Genomic DNA, 14,857 nt, shown 5'->3' on the forward strand with positions numbered 1-14,857 from the left:
CTAATTCTCTAAGGGGGGAGGGGCAGGAAGAGCGCATTACCTTTTTTTTTTTTAAATTTTTCCTTTCCTGCTCTAAACAAGCGTCATACCTGTGTATGTTCCTTTACCCTTACCTCATCCTAAATATACTGCATTAGATGCCCCTTCTAAAGCTAGTCTTAGCTCTCAAAAAAGAATGACTGTTTTCATACTCCTCGAAACTAAGCCTCTTCCATCTTCCGGAAACCAGATTTACCCAACCGGATATGTCTCCGCCAACTCATGACCTTAACTACATAATCTTTCTCCATTGCCCACTAACAAAAATGAGCCTGATTCACCTTGACAATTCTCTCATGGCACTTTGGCGTTAAGATTTCTCCTTACTTTAAGTATAAAATTTTCATTTACCCTGTTAGTTGTTAATTTAGTATGTGCTCAATAAATAAGCATGGATTAAACTGAATTAATACTTCTAGTGTCTGACACATAGATAACCTTCGACCTTGGCGAAATTACTTCTCCGTGCCTCAGTTTCCTCATCATCTGTAAAATGGCGGTGATAATAGTACCTACCTCATAGACTTGTCCAGGTGACCAAATGAGTTCATACATATAAAGCCCTTAGAACAGTGCTTAGCAGAGTATAGGGCTTCCCTTGTGGCTCAGCCGGTAAAGAATCTGCCTGCAATGTGGGAGACCTGGGTTGGATCCCTGGGTTGGGAAGATCCCCTGGAGAAGACAAAGGCTACCCTCCAGTATTCTGGCCTGGAGAATGCCATGTACTGTATAGTCAATGGGGTCGCAAAGAGTCAGACAGGACTGAGAGGCTTTCACTTCACTAGCAGAATATAAAAATTATATCTGTTAAATACTATTATTATTAAACAGTCAGGGACCCAGTACTTTTTAAAGAATATCAGGGTTGTTACTTTGAAGTAATAATCAGAGAAAGAATGTCTAGTTTTAACAATTTTTTTCAGTTCAAATAAATATAATTTACTTTATCCAGCCCAACATTTGTTAGGTTCCTAATCAATCATTTCACACCCATGGCCCAATGTTTACTTAATCAATATTATTTGCAAAGATTAAGCGTGGGACAATTCTGCACTTGATACCCTTATGGTTTGAGAGAAACCTAGAGGAAAATTAATACCATAACTAAACAGCACCTAGAATCCAAATAAATGGGCAGTTTTGTGAACCATGAACTGTAGGTGTTGAAAGAGACGTTAGAGATCAAGGGAAGTATATGGGACCAATAGCATGGCACCCCCAACTACTGATTATGTTACTCTCTTAGATAAAAATTACCTAGAGTAAAATAAAAGGATAGCATCTGCCATCTAAAGAAATGGTATGATTCCAGAAGTTGTCTGAAATTGCTGGTAAAGAGCACTCCACATTCAATCAATATTACTTGCGTGACAAACAACTATATGGTCCTTTGAGGAAACAGTGTGTTCAAAAGAAAAGAGATCTTTTATGAGGTGTTTACAATAATGAAGTTTGGAGAGACATTTATCAATATTCATTCTGTCTTTTCTTAAATATTTATTGCAATCTCCTATATGCCAATCATGGGCTAAGCATTGGGATTAAAAAATAAGACATTAACTCTGCTCTCAGAAAGCTCATAAATTATCGTGATGAGACAAAGAAGCAAACTGATCATTGTGCTATGTATAGAGTGCTGGATGTATATAGTGTAAGAGAGATGCTAGAGGTAGGTGTAGGGCAGTAGTGGGTGTTGGAGAAGAGGAACTAACTCAGACTGGGAAGTTAAGAAAAAGCTTCCCAGAGGAGGTTACAATTGTGCTGATTTTGAAAGTGTCAGCCTTTCTAGACAGAGAACAATACAAGAAAAGGCACTGACGCATGAAACTGAAAATGTTGAGAAACAACAAGTACTACAGACTCTATAAACACCAAGTGTTTGGAACCCGGAGTACAAGAGAGAGAGTTATAGAGGTTCAAAGGGGTCAGTTCTTGAGAGTCCTTTGGGTAAAGCTAAGGAGTTTGAACTTGATCCAAAAGCAAGGAGTAATATAATCAGGGTTTAAGCAGGGAGTCACAAAATCAGATCTGAATTTTAGTGATTATTATGGCTTCTCTGTGAATAAAAATTTGGAGGAGACAAGAGTCTCCTGCAGGGAATCCTCTGTCTGCAGGGAACCCAGACACAGGATTGTTGGCAGTGCTCTCCAGGTGAGAAATGAAGGTGGCCCAGACTAAATAGGTAGTGGAGATAAAGAGAAATGGACAGATTGTAGTGTATTTTGGAGATAGAATCAACGAGACTTGTTTGGAGGATGAATGAGAGGGAAGAGTTAGGGACTGCTCTGAGGTTTTTGACTTGAAAGACTGAATGGCATTTAATTAGGAGGAGGGTTTTAAATATGTAGAGTCAGTAGGAGGAGAAATTATTTCAGTTTAGACATGTTGAATTCAAGGTACCCATGATGTAACTAGGTAGAACTGTCCAGCTGGCAGTTGAATTTTCTGATTACTGAACACCTACTAAGCACAAGACACTTGAGAGGTACAGGTATACAGGGACAAATGAAACAGTCCCTGCCCTCAAGGAATTCATAGTTTAGTAAGAAAGTCAAAGTGTTAGTCACTCAGTTGTGCCCGACTCTTTGTGACCCCATGGACTATAACCTAACAGGATCCTCTGTCCATGGGATTCTCTGGGCAAGAATACTGGAGTGGGTTGCCATTTCCTTCTCCAGGGGATCTTCCCTACCCAGGGATTGAACCCTGGTTTCCCACATTGCAGGTAGATTCTTAACATCTGAGCCACGAAGAGAGGCAAGCAAATAACAGCAGAGCGTAATACATGTTATCACTGAGAAGAGTATAGGCTGCAACATGGGCATGGCTGTCTTTACGAACAAATAGAGTTAATCAAGGAAAAAGAAACTAAGGATATTCAGACATAGGCAATAGGTAATAAATAGCAGGGAACATTCAGGGAACTCCCATTCAATAGTTAGATATGTCTGGGTTGCAAAGGGGGAGCCAGGAGGAGTGGAGCAGGTCAAGTGGGTTGTGCCAGAGCATGAAGAGTTCAGCAATCTATGTTAAACAGTGTAGGCTCAATGCACATGTGTGCACACAGAGACATAAAGTAAATATGGCAAAATGATAACAATTGTTGAATCTGGATGGTGGGTATATAGGTGCTTGCTATAATATTTTTTCAACTTTTCTCCATATTTTAAACTTTTCGTAATGATGAGTGTAGATTGTACATTTATATTGAAGTGGATCAAGTGAATGATATTACCAGACCTAGGCTTACGTATATCATCTGAATTGTATGAGGGCAAAACAGACTTGGTATTGAGGCTAACACCCTCACCCTAGACCATTCTAGCCCAGTGGTGGAGATGGAGGTATCAGACTATCATAGATTGATAACATGAACTGTTAAAATCATCCTATGAACTCCCCTTGCTATGAGTCCATCCTCACCAAGCAACCTTCTTATTATCATTTAGCTCCTCCTGTAAATATGCCTACAGGGAGATAATGCACTGATCAGAAAACACTAGTATCTGTTCCTCTTGGAAGTTATACTTCTCATTAGAAATTAATCAGTTGGCATTCTGACTTGTATATGGGTCTCTTGTGAATTTGGTTAAGCATGAGTCAGTCCCCAGGAGCCCAGGCTCTGGTTATACTACCAATCAAATTACAAAGCTTATGAAGCTAAGGGCCAGACTGTAGATCCTGACTGCATCAGAGTGCTCCCATTTTATGGAGCCTTGTCTGGGTAACTCTCTAGCTTTCCCTAACCAAATCCATCTGTCTCATTATGATTTCTCTTCAAACTGCAACAGAGCCTTTGCTACTAAGAGTGAGATCTGTTGATCGGGAGCATCAGCATCGTCAGTGAGCTCCTGAGAAGTGAAAACTCTCAGGTTCCACCTAGACCTGCTAAATCAGAATCTGCATTTAAACAAAATTCCCAGGTGATTTGTAGTCTACTCTGGGGTAGACTAGAGTATTCCTGACAGGTGGCCAGCACCCAGCTTCTGCTTGAACACTCCCAGTGTCAAAGCTTACTACCTCCCAGAGCACTGCATCCTGAATAGTACTGCGCTTTTCTTGTTGGAAAGTTCCTAGAGATGTACTGTGATTTTGCTTCAGTCTTTCCTCTTCCTCCCATCCAATTCTTCCTACCCCAGCTCCCCAGAGTTTCCATGCTCTTCCCCAGCTGTATTATCAGCACTCCACCAGGGTCTTTGCTATGAGCAGTTTCCCTGTACCAGACTTCACCTTTTCCCAGCTCTCAAACTGAGTTTACCAGTTATAGATGTATTCCTTCCGGGTCCTACTGTCCCAAAGGCTAATAAGAGCTATTGTTCATTGAGTGTTTACTATGCTCTTTACATGCATTATCTCATTAATTCTTACAACCCTCCATTATTATCCTTATTTTCATTATTATTATTTTTTTTTGCTGCACCTTTGGCATGTGGGATCTTAGTTCCCCAACCAGGGATGGAACCCAACCTCCTGCCTTGGAAGGCAGAGTTTTAACCACTGGACCACCAGGGAAGTCTGCTATTATCCTTATTTTCAGAAAAAAAACTGTTTCAGAGAGGATTAGCGACTCCCTAAGCTCATATAGCTAGTAATAGAGTCAGGATTTCAATGCACTTCTGACTTTAAGTATTAATAGCCAGTAATGACCCAGTATCTTTCCTCTTGAGAGTGGTATTTGCATTCTAACATTGCCTTACACCCAAGAAGGAAAGTTCATGTGAAAACTTTCTTGCATGCATTTCAGTCACTGTGACCAGTGACAGAGATATATTTGGGCCAGGAGTCTTTTTCAACTCCTCAAATCCTACCACAAAGGCTAACCTTGCCAAATATGTATATCAGCAACACTGAACTGAAAGCCACCCTGAGCAGTGCACTATCTAATGATGAACTGGTAAACAGAGCAGCATACTGCAGAAGCAACAGCAGGGTACCACAGCAGCTGATTAAGTTTCCGGTCACATGGGGTTTCTGTAGTGGTGCAGAGATGAACAAGAGTGTTCAGCCTTTAATATGTCTCCAGGAAATTAGACGCCACATCTGGCTTCTTACCTTTAAATAAGTGGCAAAGTACCATCTGGGACAACTGGTGACCTGGCATCAAAGCCATGCTGTAGCCAAACAGCTTGACAATATAGGTGCAGAGAATGTATGGCAACAAATTTCCACTTGAGGCAGTTGCCCTTTGGATAGCAAGAAGAAGATGGCAGTGCGGAGACAGCAAACAGCCAAACGAAACAGAACCCTAAACCCCGAATGTGGTGCTGTGGCATGCTTTCAAATTATGTCCCATGACTTGCAAGTGCAGGTAAACCTCAGTCAGCTCAAGTGGGTATACAACCATTAGAAAACAACAGATTTTTTTTAAACAAAGATTTCATGCACTCAAAGAAAAGACAGAATTTCAGAGAGGGGCTTTACAATAGTAGGTGTGCTATATATGAATCTAAGAACAGTCTAAGAACAGTCTTCTCATACCTGTAACAGTAATAGCTACCATTGAGAACCTGCCAGGAGCCAGACACGTTATACCCATGTGTTAAGTATTATATGCTACATCTTACCAGAGGAGAAATGTGTGCTCAGGTTAAGTAACTTGCTGAGATCACCCATTAGGGAATAACTTAATGATCGAATTGGAATTTGACTCCATGTCTTAGAACAAAACTACACTCTTCTTGTACAACTTTTCATTCCATAAACTACCTACCACAGTAGGAGTAGGAAGGAAACATATTTATTGAGAACTTACTATGTGCCAGACACTTTACATGTATTATTTATATCATTTGATTCTTACAACCAGTGATAAAATCCTATTATTTTCAGATGAGAAAAATGAGGCTCAGAAAAGTGAAGTTTCTTGCTGAAGGTCACACAGCTAGTAAGTGGCAGAGTTGGAATTCACATGGGAGTTACATTTGACTCCAAATTCTATGCCATTTTCACTTTGCTGTACTTCTTCTCCACATACATAGTGACGGTATTACTACAAGGGGGAAAGATTTGTTGTTTTTCAGTCAGATCCGGTAACACATTCAACCTACTAAGAACCCCTTCACCAGAGTGCACTGATTTCTTGCTGAGCAGCCCTAAAAAGCCTAGATAACAGAAATAATGAAAGTCCATTTAGTCAAGTGCTTCATCATCCTTTATAAATGTCTACATCGATTGTACACACTGGCTCCCATGCTTGTGTGAAGAGGAGTGCTTGAACATGTGTTATGTGTGGAAAGGGTGTTTTCTGTTCACTGATGCAAACTAGTACAGAAAGGAACCATACTGATAAGGACAGTGAAGACAACTGGAAGTGAATTGTGTCAAGTTGATTGCTATGGGGAAGGGCAATCAAGTTAGCTATCTTGAGGTTGGGGGATGATTGTGGGGATCCCAGATTGCTAAAAAGGGATATGAGTAGGGAAGAGCCCAAGGCATGGGATCAGCAATGGTTCCAAGGGGAAAGTTGGGCAAGGGAGGTGCTTGGAGGGAACGATGGATGTGAGTGATTTTTTACCCTCACCTGCAGTATCAGGACAATGTATTGGGTTGGCCAAAAAATTTGTTGGATTTTTCCATAAAATCTTACAGAAAAACCTGAAAGAAATTTTTCTTCAACCAAATACTTGGGAAATTAATCTGTTCTCATGCAATCTCTTCTCTCTCTCTAACTCTCTCTTTTTAGGTTTCTAGTAATATGACTTTCAAAGAATTAAATCTGTGAACACAAGAGATTTCTGTGTATTAAAAGAAAGAAAAACAACTGCTTGGGGAAAATGTTTTTGATGAATTGTGCCCTTCAGATATGGCCACATACCTGAGGTTTACTTCCAATCTGTTTGAGCTACTCAGTAGACTAGATCCTGTTGTTATTTTTAACTTTGCTGTGGACTGGTTATGTGACACCGAGGAAGTTTCTGTTTCTTCTTTCTCAGCTACAAAATAGGGATGATAATAATAATGAAAAAATTGTGTAGATATATTCTGAACCACTTAGTGTTCCTTCAGATTAAAGCCTACCAGATCAGCTAGTGTAGCTAAAATAAATTATCTATGATTTTGCCACTGCCTAGGACAGATGACAGAATTGCTGGAGAAGGGAGTAGGCCTGGCAGGCATGGAGAAGATCAGTTTACTAAATTAGGGAGGGGTTAAGTTCTTCAAATGTACATGGGCAGTATTTTTTTAACCTACAGGCAGAATGGCATTCCTTTATAATAGGAGCCTGATGTGGTAATTCCTAGTAAAACTGAAGCTTCTGAAAAGCAGTTTGAGAATAAACATAGTTATAGTGTAGTGCATAATCACAATCACCTGTGAGGCCAAGGTTTACTCTTTAGAAGCTAAAGTGTGGGCAAAGGTGGCCTTTGTATTCCAAGGGGCAAAGTCAAAAATTCACAGCTGCCAATAATATGCATTAGGATTAGCTGCTGCTGGCCAGAGCTCAAAATCAATCAAAAACGGGGAGTAAACAAGTATCTGGCAATAATGATCAGGTACTAACACACAGTTGAGACAACTGAAATTAGCTGGTCTCCCACTCATGATTCACACAGTAATTAAGTTCAGTCACACCAGAATTAGATAAGTGTCATGGTTGTGTTGGTCGCAGGAAACAGGCAAGAGACAAGCACACCTTCAACAAAAGGGTATTTTATGACTACAAAACTTACTTTGGTTTGACTTTATCACAAATCATGCCATATAAAGTATAGGAACTTTAATGACCAAAAGTACTAACAGAACCATCACAAGGAAAAAATGCCCAGATCCATTGAACAACAGCACATCCAGGAATCCATAAAATACATTCTCCCTTAGCTGCCATTCTTCCAGTTAGCAGAGGGTGGATATACTCTTTTCTAAGCTGTGTCTGTGTAACTCTGGGGCCAGATCGGATCAGTATTCTTCATGTTCTTTAGAGCAAAGTAGTTTGGATGCAGAGACCAATGACTGCTTAATATTCTGGATGTTGTCAGCTCTGGTGCCACAGAAAGCCTTTTAGCAGAGGCAATGAAGTGGCTTAGCAATGATTGTTTTTTGTGTGGTGGGGGGAAAAGAGAGGGAGCAAGTAGATATTGAAAGCCTGAACTCCTATTTGTTTGAAGAGGTTCATCAAGTTTATTTTAACAATCCCACCAGTTCATTAAACATCTTAGTTTTGCTGAGGTAGTGATGGTTGAGGTGTTTGTTTAGAGACCCGATGAGAGCATATGTTTGGGCTCTACAGGTGTTTAGGGCCCAACATCCTGCTGGTTTTAGGACCTTCTGTTTGTTTGGATTCAAGGCAGGATGAACACTTTTCAGCACGTACATTCCAGGAACCAGGCTATCTCAGATCAGTGCCTTGAACTCTGCCGCACATACGGTATTTTCAGCAGAGATTTTTGAGTTCCAAGATAGATGGAATAGTCGATTACTTAAGGGTAATGTGTGCATGGTAAGTCACTTCAGTCATGTCTGATTCTTTGTGACCCCATGGACTGTAGTGTGCCAGGCTCCTCTTTCCATGGGATTCTCCATGCAATAATACAGGAGTGGGGTGCCATTTTGTTCTTCAAGGAATCTTCCGGACTCAGAGATTGAACTAGTGTCTTCTGCATCTCCTCCATTGGCAGGCAGGTTCTCTACCACTAGCACCACCTGGGATTCTGGCCTGGAGAATTCCATGGACTGTATAGTCCATGGGGTTACAAAGAGTCGGACACGACTGAGCGACTTACACTTTCACTTAACTTTCCACCTGGGAAGCCCAGGGGTAGTTCTAGTACTCATCTACTAGAACAAAGTAGATTTATAATGCCTGCTGTTACCCTATTTTTTTTTAAACAGAATCTTAGCCCTGTCACTGCAAGTCGTGTTACATAGCAGTGAACAAGCAAAAAATGGACTTTCCAGGGAAAAAATGTGCTAGACTAATCCCACTGATCACTGCAGTCAGAATTCAAATTAGGAAAATAAAATGTTTCGCTAACCTCAACCCTCTGGGCTGTCGAATGACATACAAAATGTTAAGTGATAAGCATCACTGAGCATGAAGGATTTATGCTTTTCTCTTTTGGAGCTTTGGTGATTTAAAAGAAAATTCACACATTCTTGAATTTATTCATTAGAATAATAAATATCTTTTAGAGCTGCTAATGTCTACAAAGTCTTATGACAGTTGCAACAAGGTCCCTCCTTTAAGAATCTTAGTCTACTGGGAGTCAGTTGTACCAAGGAAAATTTTGTGAGCCCTCTTTTTGTTTTTGCCTACATGCATCTAGATTATAAGCAGTACAGGCTTTAGTTGAAAGCCTAGTCTAATCTCAATAGCCTACTAATAAGGAAGAAAAGTGATATTAATTCTCTTAGACAATTGTAAATAGCCTTCTAATTGATCTCCCTGCTTTTAGTCTCTGTCCCACTCCAAGTCATCCTTCATATTACTGCCATACTGTACTTTCTAAAACATAGCTATGATTATGTTACTTCTCATTGTGTATTGAATAGAATAGAAATTTCTAAGCTTCGAGGGCTAGGACCTCAACAATCTAGGTCTATCTGACCACTGTCTCCTTTATACCTCCACTGTATCATATATAGTATCTTCCATGCTATGGTGCATTTATTTATTTACATATCTTCTCCATCAGAGACTGAGTTCCTTGTGAGAAGGGATCATGTATTTTTCTTCTTTGTAGCGCCAGCTTTTAGCCTGGCACGTTAGAATACATTTGAAAAACAGTAAGTGGATGGCAGGATTTCCCAGGTGGATCAGTGGTAAAGAACCTGCCTACCAATGCAGGAGACGTGGGTTCGATCCGTGGGTCAGGAAGATTCCCTGAAGGAGGAAATGGCAACCCACTCCAGTATTCTTGCCTGGAAAATTCCATGGACAGAGGAGCCTAGGAGGGTACATGTAGCCCATGGGGTCCCAAAGAGTTGGACACGACTAAGCACACACATGCAAGTGGATGGCAAGAACTGTAGGGCAGCCTGTTTAGTTTGCTGACTAGCTGGAATTAATTTTTTCCTACTGTGTTTGTTAAGGTATAATTTACACACAATAAACTTCTCTATTATTTAGTATACAATTCCATAAATTTTGGCAAATATATAGTCATGTAGCCACTACCACAATCAAAGTATAGAAGTTTCATCACTCCCTCAAATTCCACATACTATGCCTTTATAGTGAAGTCTCCCCCTGCACCCATCCTTTACCCCTGGCAACCCTTCATCTGTTTTCTGTCCCTACATTTTTTCCTTTTCTAGAATGTCATGTAAATGGAATCACTAAGTATATAGTTTTTTTTGCATCTGATTTCTTAGTAAAATGCGTTTGAGACTCATCTATGTTATTGCAACGGCAAGACATTTAAACAAAAGAGTGGTTAGAGAGATGGATGCTGGAAGGGGGTACAAAGTCCTGTGTGAATGCTTGGTTTTGACTTAATGATTTGGGGGAGATTTCATTGAGAAAGTAGCATCTGTCTGAGCAGGGCCTTGAGGGGTGGGTAGGTGGGATTTTTATAGGTGAGAGAAGATATTTCAGTAAAGGATATAGCAAAAACAGAAGCTCAGAGTCAGGAAAGAGTGGGGGAATTGAGGGAACATTATTTCAGTTTGTTTAAGCATAAGAGGAGGAGTATTGGGAAACAGGGGAGAAAAGGTAGGTTAGGGCTTTGTTGATCTTCAATAATGTATTTAGGAATTTGGTCTTGATTTATTTGGTGATGGTGGTAAAGAACACGCCTACCAATGCAGGAGACGTAAGAGTACTGGGTTTGATCCCTGTTGGGAAGATCCCCTGAAAGACGGCATGGCATCCCTCTCCTTGCCTGGGAAGGAGACATGGACAACGTTCTTGCCTGGGAAATCCCATGGACAGAGGAGCCTGGCTGGCTACAGTCCATGGGGTCACAAAGACTCGGACAGGACTGAAGTGACTTAGCACGCATACCCGGATGATCACTGCAGGTATTTGATTCAAGCTCTTCTTCATTCAGTTCAGTTCAGTCGCTGAGTCATGTCTGACTTCTCTGCGACCCCATGAACCGCAGCACGCCAGGCCTCCCTGTCCATCACCAACTCCCGGAGCTTACCCAAACCCATGTCCATCGAGTTGGTGATGCCATCCAACCATGTCATCCTCTGTCGTCCCCTTCTCCTCCTGCCCCCAACCCTTACCAGCATTAGGGTCTTTTCCAATGAGTCAACTCTTCGCATGAGGTGGCCAAAGTATTGGAGTTTCAGCTTCAACATCAGTCCTTCCAATGAACACTCAAGACTCATCTCCTTTAGGATGGATTGATTGGATCCCCTTGCAGTCCAAGGGACTCTCAAGAGTCGTCTCCAACACCACAGTTCAAAAGCATCAGTTCTTCGGGGCTCAGCTTTCTTCACTGTCCAACTCTCACATCCATACATGACTACTGGAAAAACCACAGCCTTGACTAGACGGACTTTTGTTGGCAAAGTAATGTCTCTGCTTTTAAATATGCTATCCAAGTTGGCCATAACCTTCCTTCCAAGGAGTAAGCATCTCTTAATTCCATGGCTGCAATCACCATCAGCAGTGATTTTGGAGCCCCAAAAAATAAAGTCTGACACTATTTCCACTGTTTCCCCATCTATTTCCCATGAAGTGATGGGACCAGATGCCATGATCTTAGTTTTCTGAACGTTGAGCTTTAAGCCAACATTTTCACTCTCCTCTTTCACTTTCATCAAGAGGCTCTTTAGTTCTTCTTCACTTTCTGCCATAAGGGTGGTGTCATCCGCATATCTGAGGTTATTGATATTTCTCCCAGCAAGCTTGATTCCAGCTTCTGTTTCTTCCAGCCTAGCATTTCTCATGATGTACTCTGCATATAAGTTAAATAAGCAGGGTGACAATATACAGCCTTGACGTATTCCTTTTCCTCTTTGGAACCAGTCTGTTGTTCCATGCCCAGTTCTAACTGTTGCTTCCTGACCTGCATACAGGTTTCTCAAGAGGCAGGTCAGATGGTCTGGTATTCCCATCTCTTTCAGAATTTTCCACAGTTTATTGTGATCCACACAGTCAAAGGCTTTGGCATAGTCAATAAAGCAGAAATAGATGTTTTTCTGGAACTCTCTTGCTTCTTCAATGATCCAGCGGATATTGGCAATTTGATCTCTGGTTCCTCTGCATTTTCTAAAACCAGCTTGAGCATCTGGAAGTTCACGGTTCACGTATTGCTGAAGCATGGCTTGGAGAATTTTGAGCATTACTTTACTAGCGTGTGAGATGAGTGCAATTGTGCAATAGTTTGAGCATTCTTTGGCATTGCCTTCCTTTGGGATTGGAATGAAAACTGACCTTTTCCAGTCCTGTGGCCACTGCTGAGTTTTCCAAATTTGCTGGCATATCGAGTGCAGCACATTCACAGCATCATCTTCCAGGATTTGAAATAGCTCAACTGGAATTCCATCACCTCCACTAGCTTTGTTCATAGTGATGCTTTCTAAGGCCCACTTGACTTCACATTCCAGGATGTCTGGCTCTAGGTGAGTGATCACACCATCATGATTATCTGGGTCATGAAGGTCTTTTTTGCATAGTTCTTCTGTGTATTCTTGCCACCTCTTCTTAATATCTTCTGCTTCTGTTAGGTCCATACCATTTCTGTCCTTTATCGAGCCCATCTTTGCATGAAATGTTCCCTTGGTATCTCTAATTTTCTTGAAGAGATCTCTAGTCTTTCCCAGTCTGTTGTTTTCCTCTATTTCTTTGCATTGATCGCTGAGGAAGGCTTTCTTATCTCTCCTTGCTATTCTTTGGAACTCTGCATTCAGATGGGAATATCTTTCCCTTTCTCCTTTGCTTTTTGCTTCTCTTCTCTTCCCAGATATCTGTAAGGCCTCCTCAGACAGCCATTTTGCTTTTTTGCATTTTTTGCATTTCTTTTCCATGGGGGTGGTCTTGATCCCTGTCTCCTGTACAATGTCACGAACCTCTGTCCATAGTTCATCAGGCAGTCTGTCTATCAGATCTAGTCCCTTAAATCTATTTGTCACTTCCACTGTATAATCATAAGGTTTTTGATCTAGGTCATACCTGAATGGACTAGTGGTTTTCCCTACTTTCTTCAATTTAAGTCTGAATTTGGCAATAAGGAGTTCATGATCTGAGCCACAGTTTGCTCCCGGTCTTGTTTTTGCTGACTGTGTAGAGCTTCTCCATCTTTGGCTGCAAAGAATATGATCAGTCTGATTTCGGTGTTGACCATCTGGTGATGTCCACATGTGGAGTCTTCTCTTGTGTTGTTGGAAGCGGGTGTTTGCTATGACCAGTGCGTTCTCTTGGCAAAACTCTATTAGTCTTTGCCCTGCTTCATTCTGTACTCCAAGGCCAAATTTGCCTGTTACTCCAGGTGTTTCCTGACTTCCTACTTTTGCATTCCAGTCCCCTGTAATGAAAAGGACATCTTTTTTGGGTGTTAGTTCTAAAAGGTCTTGTAGGTCTTCATAGAACCGTTCAGCTTCAGCTTCTTCGGCATTTCTGATCGGGGCATAGACTTGGATTACCGTGATATTGAATCTGACAGAATGTGGTCCACTGGAGAAAGGCATGGCAATCCACTTCAGTATTCTTGCCTTGAGAACCCCATGAACAGCATGAAAAGGCAAAAAGATAGGACACTGAAAGATGAACTCCCCAGGTCAATAGGTGCCCAATATGCTACTGGAGATCAGTGGAGAAATAACTCCAGAAAGAATGATGGGATGGAGCCAAAGCAAAAACAATACCCAGCTGTGGATGTGACTGGTAATAGAAGCAAAGTCCGATGCTGTAAAGAGCAATATTGCACAGGAACCTGGAATGTTAGGTCCATGAATCAAGGCAAATTGGAAGTGGTCAAACAGGAGATGGCAAGAGTGAATGTCGACATTCTAGGAATCAGCAAACTAAGATGGACTGGAATGGGTGAATTTAACTCAGATGACCATTATATCTACTACTGTGGGCAAGAATCCCTTAGAAGAAATGGAGTAGCCATTATGGTCAACAAAAGAGTCCAAAATGCAGTACTTGGATGCAATCTCAAAAACGACAGAATGATCTCTATTCGTTTCTTTCTTTTTTTTTTTTTTTAATTTTTTTTATAAATTTATTTATTTTAGTTGGGGGCCAATCACTTCACAACATTGCAATAGTTTTTGCCATACATTGACATGAATCAGCCATGGGTTTACATGTGTTCCCCCTCCTGGACCCCCCTCTATTCGTTTCTAAAGCTCTTCTTAGAGGAGAGTAATAGTTCTGCCTGTAGGTAATTCTGCTGCCCTGCCTGAGTTGAAGTAGATAGCTCTCTATCTGGGTGAGTATATACAACTGTGACCCATAAAACAAGGCCATAAATGACATCTAAATATATCAAAAGCGTACCAAGGCTATAAAATATCTGTGCTGCTGGTACTTTCTAGAAAACATGTTCATGAAAATTGTGCTGCTGGTACTTTCTAGAAAACATGTTCATGAAATGACCTAATCTGCCCTGCCTGAGCTAAAGTAGACAGCTCTCTATCTGGGTGAGTATAGACAACTGTGACCCAAAAAAACAAGGCCACAAATGACATCTAAATATATCAAAAGCATACCAAGGATATAAAATATCTGTGGTACTGGTACTTGCTAGAAAACTTGTTCGTGAAATGACCTAATCTAATTTAACCAAAAGCTCTCTTATCTCTCCATTCATTTGTAGTCTCTCAATTCTCTTTAGGTCAAGGTATCAAAAAGCCAAGTATTGCTCCTGGATTCTGTTTTTCTACTTCTCCACAGAAACATCTTCACCTGAATGGTGCTGGT

General features: G+C 41.0%; 1 protein-coding gene across 1 annotated transcript in view; it reads right to left on the reverse strand.

Moving 5' to 3' along the window:
- The window catches only part of RNF128 (ring finger protein 128), a 103,176-nt gene that overhangs the window by 64,912 nt on the left and 23,407 nt on the right, over window positions 1-14,857 (reverse strand). The window lies entirely within an intron of this gene.

Source organism: Giraffa tippelskirchi, chromosome X, assembly GCF_054371585.1.
Source record: "Giraffa tippelskirchi isolate mGirTip1 chromosome X, T2T-mGirTip1v1.2.pri, whole genome shotgun sequence".
Classification (NCBI taxonomy): domain Eukaryota; kingdom Metazoa; phylum Chordata; class Mammalia; order Artiodactyla; family Giraffidae; genus Giraffa; species Giraffa tippelskirchi.